The sequence below is a fragment of the Canis lupus genome, chromosome 9, assembly GCF_048164855.1.
Source record: "Canis lupus baileyi chromosome 9, mCanLup2.hap1, whole genome shotgun sequence".
NCBI classification, from domain to species: Eukaryota; Metazoa; Chordata; class Mammalia; order Carnivora; family Canidae; genus Canis; species Canis lupus.
This window is the reverse complement of record NC_132846.1, coordinates 22,771,574-22,781,014: the sequence shown is the minus strand read 5'-3', so window position 1 is coordinate 22,781,014 and position 9,441 is coordinate 22,771,574. Positions and strand designations below refer to the sequence as shown.

The 9,441-nt window shown below is 35.3% G+C and overlaps 1 long non-coding RNA gene across 1 annotated transcript; it reads left to right on the top strand.

Annotated features, from left to right (window-relative positions):
- The first annotated feature begins 239 nt into the window (after window positions 1–239).
- LOC140639382 (uncharacterized) lies at window positions 240–7,814 on the top strand. Its single transcript, XR_012036111.1, has 3 exons — window positions 240–442; window positions 548–666; window positions 7,657–7,814. It is a non-coding gene; the product is annotated as an uncharacterized lncRNA (long non-coding RNA).
- Window positions 7,815–9,441: the final 1,627 nt, after the last annotated feature.

The following is a 9,441-nucleotide window of genomic DNA, read 5'->3' as shown; positions in this document are numbered from 1 at the left end:
GCTTTTTTGGTCTTTTTTAGGAAACTGACCAGGGAACTTGATAGATTTCTTGTCAATATCAGGGTAGATTTGTAAATATCATGTCTATATTTAGAACAGACATAGCGGACTTGTAACAAACAAGATGTTTCTTTGTAAATAACATGAGCACAAACAGGTGTTCCCTTCTCTCTGGTTAGTATCTCTTCCATAACATTTCTCTACATCTGGGATTTCTTAGTAGCCATTGAAGGAGATGGTCCATGTTAGGGATACTCCCTAACACTTTGGAGCTAGAGAGCCTGATTTATTTTTTTCTGTTTTTACTGTCTTATCTCTGTTTTCTTGAGATGCATAGGAGCCTGACTCTGGGGCCTTTCCCTTATCTTTCCCTGCCTAGCCCCGTCTGCCCCTAACTTGTTCTGACGTTAGTTGGACATCTATCTTTTTGGTTTTGAAACAGGTATATTGTGTGAGATGCCAGTGTTTCAATGTCAAAATCTGTGAAAGCTTCAAAAGGTAAAATCAAATAATAAACTTTTAAGTGTCTGTGTTTCTTTTGTTTCAGGAATTTCATAGTGTGGAAGGTTTAAATTCACAGCGGGGGAGAAAAGTAGTAGCCCACAGGAGACCATATGTCTTACAGCTGAAGAAAGGGTGAAATACATAATACATGATATATTTAGGGTAAGTAATTAGCCTTTCTTAGAGGTCTGCCCACTTGAAAGGGTTTGTGTGTATGTTGTGTGTGTGTGTGGTGGGGCGGTTGTTAGTCTATTTCACCTCACAGGAGTTGTTTTTTCTTTGTTTCTTTTTTTTTTTTTTTTTTAATCTTTCTGTGCCTCTATTATTTTCATCTGTAGAGAAAGTTGTAAAACAGGTTGCAAGCCCTTTGTGATTTGAGCATCTTTTCTGTAAAAGAAAAGAGGCTTTATTTCTTGTTGTGTTAGTGTTAATGTGACATCTTTTATTTGTATATAACACATTAGATTATGAAGTTTCTTAACTTTAAAGAAACTCTTATTCTGATCAGCTAATAAAGAATAAATGTTTATATAGAATTAATGGAAATGCTCATATAAATCTAATATCTAATTTGAGTATACAGAAAGGAAAAAGCTAAACTTCTAGTAGTTTAAATAGGCTAGACTTTTCAGAAAAATGCCCTCTCACAGAAGCTGCTAATATAGTCACTAATTTTGAAAATTTTGTATGGAATATAATAAAAGTGCATGCTTAACATTTTTCAGATTTTTTTTTTTTTGGGGGGGGGAAAGCCTAGTTAATGAAAAATTTCCTAAACTAATGTCAGCCAGATGACAGAATAGGAAGTCCCAGCCTTGAGATGCCCACAGAAATCCCAAATTAACAACAGAGCAGCAGAGTAGAGATTCTCCTCCTGGCTTTGAAGAAGATGCCATGTTGTGGAGTTCAGTGGCTAAGACCCAAGGAGAGTTTCAAGGAGCTCAGAGTGACTCCTAACAATAGCCAGGAAAAAAAAGGGGGAGGGGGAACCTCTGTCCCACAGTCACAAGGAACTTAATTAAACTAGCAATTGGCACAAGTTTAGGAAAAGGCCCCCAAACTTAAGTTAAGATTTCAGTGCTGGCCAGGCAGACACCTTGATTTTAGCCGGTGAGGCTGAGCAGAGAACTCAATTAAGAAGACCCAGACTCCTGAGTTTTAAAAACAGAGATAAAGCTTTGTATTATTTTAAGCAGGAAAGATGGTGGTAATGTATTATGTTGCAACAGAAAACTGATACAGGATACATGCTATATCTTTCTTGCTTGAAGAAATGTAAATAGGTATTGTGATTATAGGGAAATGTACTGTATGGACTTGTGAGCCATGCTGATCTTATGTATAACAAATGAAATTACACTTTTCCAAATTTCCTCTAGTCTGTAGGAAATAGAATGATTTCAATTATAAGTGTAATTAATATGGATAATCAGGGGATGCCTGGGTGGCTCAGCAGTTGAGCATTTGCCTTCAGCTCAGGGTGTGACCCTGGGGTTCCAGGATCAAGTCCTACATTGGGCTTCTTTCATGGAGCCTGCTTCTCTCTCTGCCTATGTCTCTGCCTCTCTCTGTGTCTCTCATGAATAAATAAATAAAAATCTTTTTTAAAATATGGAAAATCAAGACTATAACAGAGAGAATGATTATTAAAGAAATACAATGTATTTTTAAGGGGTGTGTGTCTGTATGTGTGTCTATGTTTTAATTAGGACTGTGGTTTCTGGGATCCCTGGGTGGCACAGCAGTTTAGTGCCTGCCTTTGGCCCAGGGCGTGATCCTAGAGACTCAGGATCGAATCCCATGTCGGGCTCCCGGTGCATGGAGCCTGCTTCTCCCTCTGCCTATGTCTCTGCCTCTCTCTCTCTCTCTCTCTCTCTCTGTGACTATCATAAATAAATTAAAAAAAAAAAAAGGGCTGTGGTTCCTTTATCAAAGGAAAAAAAGATTATCAAAAAAAAAAAAAGTTTTCTGATTATCTTAAAGTAAAAATGTGTGGCTATACCAAAAAGTGAAAAGTATATATATGTAAAAACATAAATTTGCAATGAATACGGAAAGTGGTAAAAGGTTTGACAGAAAGTGAACTGGTTGTATTTTGGTTTAAATACCTGCGAAAATGAGTCTGAAAAGAAATAATATGTTAAATTTTGACAAAGTTGGCTCTGTTTGGATGGGCTTATTCATTTTTTTTTTTTTATTTTTGGATGGGCTTATTCAAAAGAAAAGTAAAACCTTATGAATTATTTACTACTAATTGTTATATTACTGCAAGACTACAATTTTTTTCCTCTTTGTAAAATGACAAATTGGAATATTCATTTGCTCTTAAGGAGAGGTAGTGTAATCTGCCCAGGTGTGAAAACTTGCTGTCATACTAGAATGACTTTATATGCTTTTATGTTGAATCTGTCTTGCCTTTAATTATTTAAAAAATTACAAATGACAAATTTCCTGACACTTTAAATAGTTTAAAAGTCCTTATAATTATATTACTTCTGCTATATTTTTGAGTATTGTCATTCGAAGTAAATGTTGCCTGATCTAAAAGAATAGGAATTAATTATGTAGGATTGAGTAAACTGATGAGAAAAAAAATGTGTTTTTAAAAATCCATTATAGCTAGAATTTTGGACATTTCATTATCTGATAGATCTATAAAGAAATCTTTTCTCTTTCTCCTTGATACTTTTCCTCTCTTGTTTGATTTATGTAAAGATTTCTGTTATCTTTGTAGATTAACAGGTAGACTTTAGAGCCTTAAGGTGGGAGTAGACACCAAAATTAGAAACATACTCCCTTCTGGAACTGTAGTCCAGTAAACATTTGAAAAAGTTACTGCCTGTGCTCAGTATTTGACATTCAATGAATAAAAAAGTCTGGCTTGGTTTTTCTTTTCTTTCATTTATTTTCTTTTTTTCTTTCTTTCTTTCTTTCTTTCTTTCTTTCTTTCTTTCTTTCTTAATAAATCTTTTTTTAAAGGTTTATTTATTTATTTATTTATTTATTTATTTATTTATTTATGATATATATAGAGAGAAAGAGGCAGAGACACAGGAGGAGGGAGAAGCAGGCTCCATGCTGGGAGCCTGACGTGGGACTCAATCCCAGGACTCCAGGATCGCACCTTGGGCCAAAGGCAGACACTAAACCGCTGAGCCACCCAGGGATTCCCTCTTTCTTTTTTTTAAACTGCTATACCAGTTCTTATGTTCAGTGGGAGGAAAAATAATGTTTTGTTTATTTGTTTGTTATTGAGAAAATCATCAGCCACAACTCCTGTCCTCTAAGAAATTCAGATTATTTAAACTTAAAAATCAAATCTCTCTCATGATGGCACTGAGTGAAATCTACCCATCATGGAGGTATGCCCTTCCATGAGAAAGGACAAGGGCATCAAATTATTCTCTGGTTTTAGTTTCCTTTTTTTTCCAAATCTCAGAATAGGAAGCATATGTCCTTACAATGTAGCTCACATAGACAGGACTTCCCTAACTATAATAATTATTATACTTTGTTTTTACACTTTAAAATTTTCATTTTCAATCTTTTAATTACTTGTACTCTTCATTAGACAAGGGCTTCGTGAGAGAAATGCCTTCATCTATTTAAAGGCCATTCAGCAGGATTTTGCTGTTTGTATATTAAAAAAAGATTCCCCCATCTAGGAATGGATGTTTTGAGGGTCAACAGTCTACTCTTTTTAAACCATTTGCTCTGCCAACTTCTGCCCAGATGCAGTGTGGTTTTGCAATTATCAGAGCCTTTTAAAAAAAATTGTATAATCTAATGGGCCCCTAGGCTTGTTGCTTCTCCTCATCTATCAAAGATCTATCCTGGGAAAGATAAGTACTTTTTAAATGTATTTAATCAATTGAATGGCTTGATTATGTTAGGTCCTGATAAATGGTGTTTCCTCCACTCAGTAAGAGTACTTTAGTTTTATGCCATCTTAGGTCAGAAGTAGTTGGTGTAGTGGTGAAAAAAATAAACTTGGAGCTCCTGAGTCCATTATTCCAGTTATATCACTTACTAACTGTGTGACCCTGGGAAAGTTACTTAACATCTCTGATTTTTAGTTTCCTAATAACGTTAAATGGCACTAACAATAGTAGTTATTCCATAGAATTACATGGGAATTAAAGGAGAGAAAAGGAGCTTGAGATAGTGCTTGTTATATAAATATGCTATTTAAGTTATCCTATTTTTAGCATCAGTAACAATCCTATAAAAATTCATTGCTTAATTACTTAGAAGGTTTTGTTTACTGCATCTTTCTACATATTCAAATTTCTTAAAGGAGAAATTTCTTTGTGGCATCTGTTCTAGGAACAGTGTTATTTCTGCTAAGAAATGGATTGTTACCAATTGATCATTTTTGTACTGCTTTGTATTGCTGCTTGAGTATTCAAAACCAAACCTACAGTCCCATTTGTAGCCAATTAATACTATTTTACAACATGTAATTCATATACTTACATAGTTTCTGTTTTTATTTACCTTTATTTTTTATAAAGATATTATTTATTTATTCATGAGAGATAGAGAGAGAGAGAGAGGCAGAGACATAGGCAGAGGGAGAAGCAGGCTCCATGCAGGGAGCCTGATGTGGGACTCGATCCTGGGACTCCAAGATCACGCCCTGGGCTGAAGGCAGGCACTAAACCGCTGAGCCACCCAGGGATCCCTATATTTACCTTTAGATTGTATTTTTTTTTTAATCTCAAATTAGTTTAGAAAATTGATGTTTTATATCAATTATATTATATAACAGTTATATTTACACGCTGTCATAGAGTGCTTACTGTTACATTATGTCTTTACAGTACATATATAAGGAACCATACGTTTTATGGAAAATGTCTGTTATAAACATTACCAGCCTGAAGTGGGCTATATAAGGAAAATAAAAATTTTCCTTTGAAAGTAAAAACAAGAACAAAATGACAAACAAAAACTCCTGGTTATTCTAAAATCATGGTGAAATTTTAGTATTTGATTCAAAATTGCTCGAATATCAGAGCCATTAATGGTTCCTAGAAATGCTATTAAAATTATCATTATGCAAAGACTAGAATAATTGCTATTTTCCTTGTTATTAAACAATTGCTTGGACTTCTTTAAACAATTTCTAATTGGCAATAGTTTAGAAATATGTTAATAGCATTCTGATTTAATTATAACATGGGAAATGTAGTGTTTCTATATTCTGAATTTAAATTTTCATTTTATTTTAATTGGGATAGAAAACTGAGCTTCTAAGGTATATAATTCTGAGTTTTTTTATGCAGCAGAGAGCTTTCAGTATTATTTTTCCGCTTTACACAATCTTCTTAAGGTCAAATACTTGTTGGGCCATTGAATTTTAAGATACTTTCTGGAGAAACTGATATTAGCAAGTTTAAAGTAAATTTACCAGAGTTCCTAGATTCCTCCCAGAGTAGGTATCTTAGCAAGTAAGGGTTATAAGCCTTATTCTTTCCTCCATTCTCTTATCAAAAATCCTCATGCTAATACCCATACATGAGAGTAAAAAGAACCCTTTTACTGGCCTAGGTAATTAGAACCCAAGAAAAACTGCAGGAGGGAATAGTCTTGAGCCTTTTTACTTTTTCCCCCAGAAATCATTTTAGGAAAAAAAAAAAAAAAAAAAAGGAAGTGAGGTCCCTGAAATTATTGCATAATCTCTATGGTGCTGTGTTTTCTTGTATCTTCAGGAGAAATGCTTAACCAAAAGGTGAACGACCAAAGCAGAAAACCTTTATGCTGCCAATCCCCTTTGATAAACTGTGGGATTGAAGAGCCGGAGGTCCCTTCTCTAATTTAACTTTGATAGATTGGTTACACTGTGAAAGGATTTCAGTCTCTAATGGAATTGGAGAATATGAAATGGAGCTTCTCCGTTATATGCCCTCAGCAGAATGGGATTTGAGAACTGAAAGACCTGGGGTACCTGGGCTCAGTTCATGATCCAGGGGCTGGGGATCGATCCCTGCACCAGGCTCCCTGCTCAGTGGGTTGCTTGCTTTTCCCTCTCCCTCTGCCATTCCCCCTGCTTGTTCCCTCTCTCTCTCTCTCTCTCTCTCTCATAAATAAAATTAAAAAAAAAAAAGAACTGAGAGACTGATTTACATTCAATGCCTAACTTACAGAAGATGGATAACTGTCCCTTGATCAATGAACATCCACCAAGAATCTCTCCCCATCCTCAAGCCAATCAACTTTGTGCTTAGACTCTGGCCGGATTGTCTTTCTCTGCACTGCTTGCAGATAAACCCTAGATAAGCTTGCCTATAGCTTGCTACAGCATGCATTTCCCAAACTGCAGTACCTCTACTATTCCTGAAAAGACTCAATTTCTGGCTCAATTTGTGGCAAACTCCATTTGCCTCCTTATTTAGGTTGACGACATCGTCATATTGTATTACTTGCTCAATGTCATAAAGTGAGTTATTAGTAGGAATCTGATTATAATAATGTGATCTTTCATCAAGTCAGTCTCTACCAGTTGCTTTCTCTTACACAGATGATGCCATTTGTCTTGCAAGGATTGGGGACAAATATACCAGTTTACCAAGTTAATGACATACCTCAAAACTTGAGTTTTTTACTTTTGATGATAATGATGAATTACTGTTAGACCTTAAGCAGCCAAAATTAAGAATCAAGCTTAAACTCTAAATAGGTACAGTGATGAGAAGGATGCTAGAGAACAAGAGATCAATAAAGAGGCCATTCTCATGGTGCAGGCAGGAGTGTGAGAGAGTTTCACCAATGATAGAGATAGGCTAATCATTTGAAATGGAAAGATTAGGTAAGCATTGGGGAGATAAAAACCACAGGCTTTGGGATTGAACCTGAGGGAGAGGAAGACCTTGAGAATAACACCTCCAGCTTCCATCAGAAGTGAAGAATTACGGACTGAAAGACTGCCTTCACATTTACCTCTGCTTCCTTAACCTTTTGAAGGCTTCTTTCTGCTTCTGGGTCCCTGATTTGGCCCTCACCCAGGCACATCCATAGAGGATCTCTTTACTCTTAGAGCATTTACTGAGAAAACTTGTACTTGAAGATGTTTTTCTCTGCCCTTTTGAGATAGAAATCATTTTAAGAGTCTCATGCCAGTTTCCTGATCCAAGGCTGTCTTTCTCACAGACCTGAGAACCTGCTCTTTGAAATGTAATCACCAAGGAAAAATCATCCCTATCCCACAGTCACCCTGGGAGGACAGGCCTCTACCTCTAATTTGCAGAACTACCTCTTGTGATAAAGATATGAGAAGTTTATTTTCCCTTTGGATAAAGCAAATTGGTTAACACAGATGGTCAGCCCAGTTATTCTGTTGGTCTTGTTATTTTGTCACTCTATCTCCACCCTGACATTTGCTTCTCTAAACCTATATTGATTTTTATCTCAGCTAACAGTACCTGAACTAACAGCTCAGTAAAGGTGTATTTTTCATTTGGGGAGCTCAGTTAAGACTAAGCATTCCATAAATACCTGCCTTCTCAGCATCAGTGTCTATCTGGTCATCTAGTACAAACATTGAATTTTAAAAGGAAAATTACATTAGTTTTTTTGGGTTACTGTAATCAGGTACCACAAACTGGGTAACTTAAAATAAGAGAAATCTGTTGGTTTTACAGATCTAGAGGTTAGAAGTCCAAAAACATGGTATCATCAGGGCTCTGTGAAACTGGCAATACTGATGTACCTTGGCTTATAGATATATCACCCTAATCTATTCCTCCATCTGCACATGGCCATCTTCACCCGTATGTTTTCACACCATCTTCCCTCTAGTAAGTGTCTGGGTCCAAATTCCCCTCTCCTCATAAGGCATCAGCCATATTGGACTAGGGATTGCTCTATTCCAATACAACCTCTTTTTAACTAATTTGATCTGCAACAATTTTCAAATCAATTCACATTCTATGGTACTAGGGGTTATTGACCTCAAGATATCTTTTGGGGACAGAATTCAACCCTTAGCAGAGATTAAAAGATGATACCATGCCTTCATATTCAAAGCACTTAATTAAGCTCTCAGAATACTTACACCTAATCACCCTCTGTTTATCCTGGATACTTTAAAACTTGATGGAATTTTCCAACAAATTGGGAAGCACAAATATCAAGTCCTTTTATTATAAAAATCTCTCAAATATGGATATTTTTGGGAAAACATCTATACTAGCTACTACTTCTCTTTGTATTTTGGTGATAGTTTTGATTATTTTTAGTAACTATTAAAGATGATATAAAAGATATACTTGGAAAAATATAACTTTCAGGTTTGATTATTTTTAGTAACTATTAAAGATGATATAAAAGATATACTTGGAAAAATATAACTTTCCTGAAATGTAATTCAGAAACTACCACTTGGTGGCAAGATAATGCTGCTGTTAATGTGCCTAACAGTGACCTAAATACTTGCTCTTTTGCATTATACATTCTTGATAAATTTGAAATACTTTTGCAAAGGGAGTCAGGCTAAATCATAGGTACTCTCTCTCTTTTTTTTAAGAAAATAATTTGCATAATGGAAGTGACTCTGCTAAAATACACATGTAAAATCCAATTCAAATAATGAGTTAACTTGATTATCATTAAAATGATAGCTAAAATGAAACATGAAAATGAATAAGAAAATAATTATTTCACAGATATATTTCATGTTTGCATGTTTCTCTAAAATTCTAGCTTAAGATGTGGTGTCATAAAATATGTTTTGATTCTAATTCATTAGGTTGAGTATAATTATTCAAACCAATAGTTATATTTATCTCCTGGTGGAACTTTAGAATGCTACCCTGTATTATTGAACTGTTGCCACTTTTTACCGGAATTAATGAAGCTTCTGGCAGAGCAAATGGATTCCCTATTTACTTTATCAGTGGTGTGATCTCACAGTGTTATACTTGGAAAATGTACAAG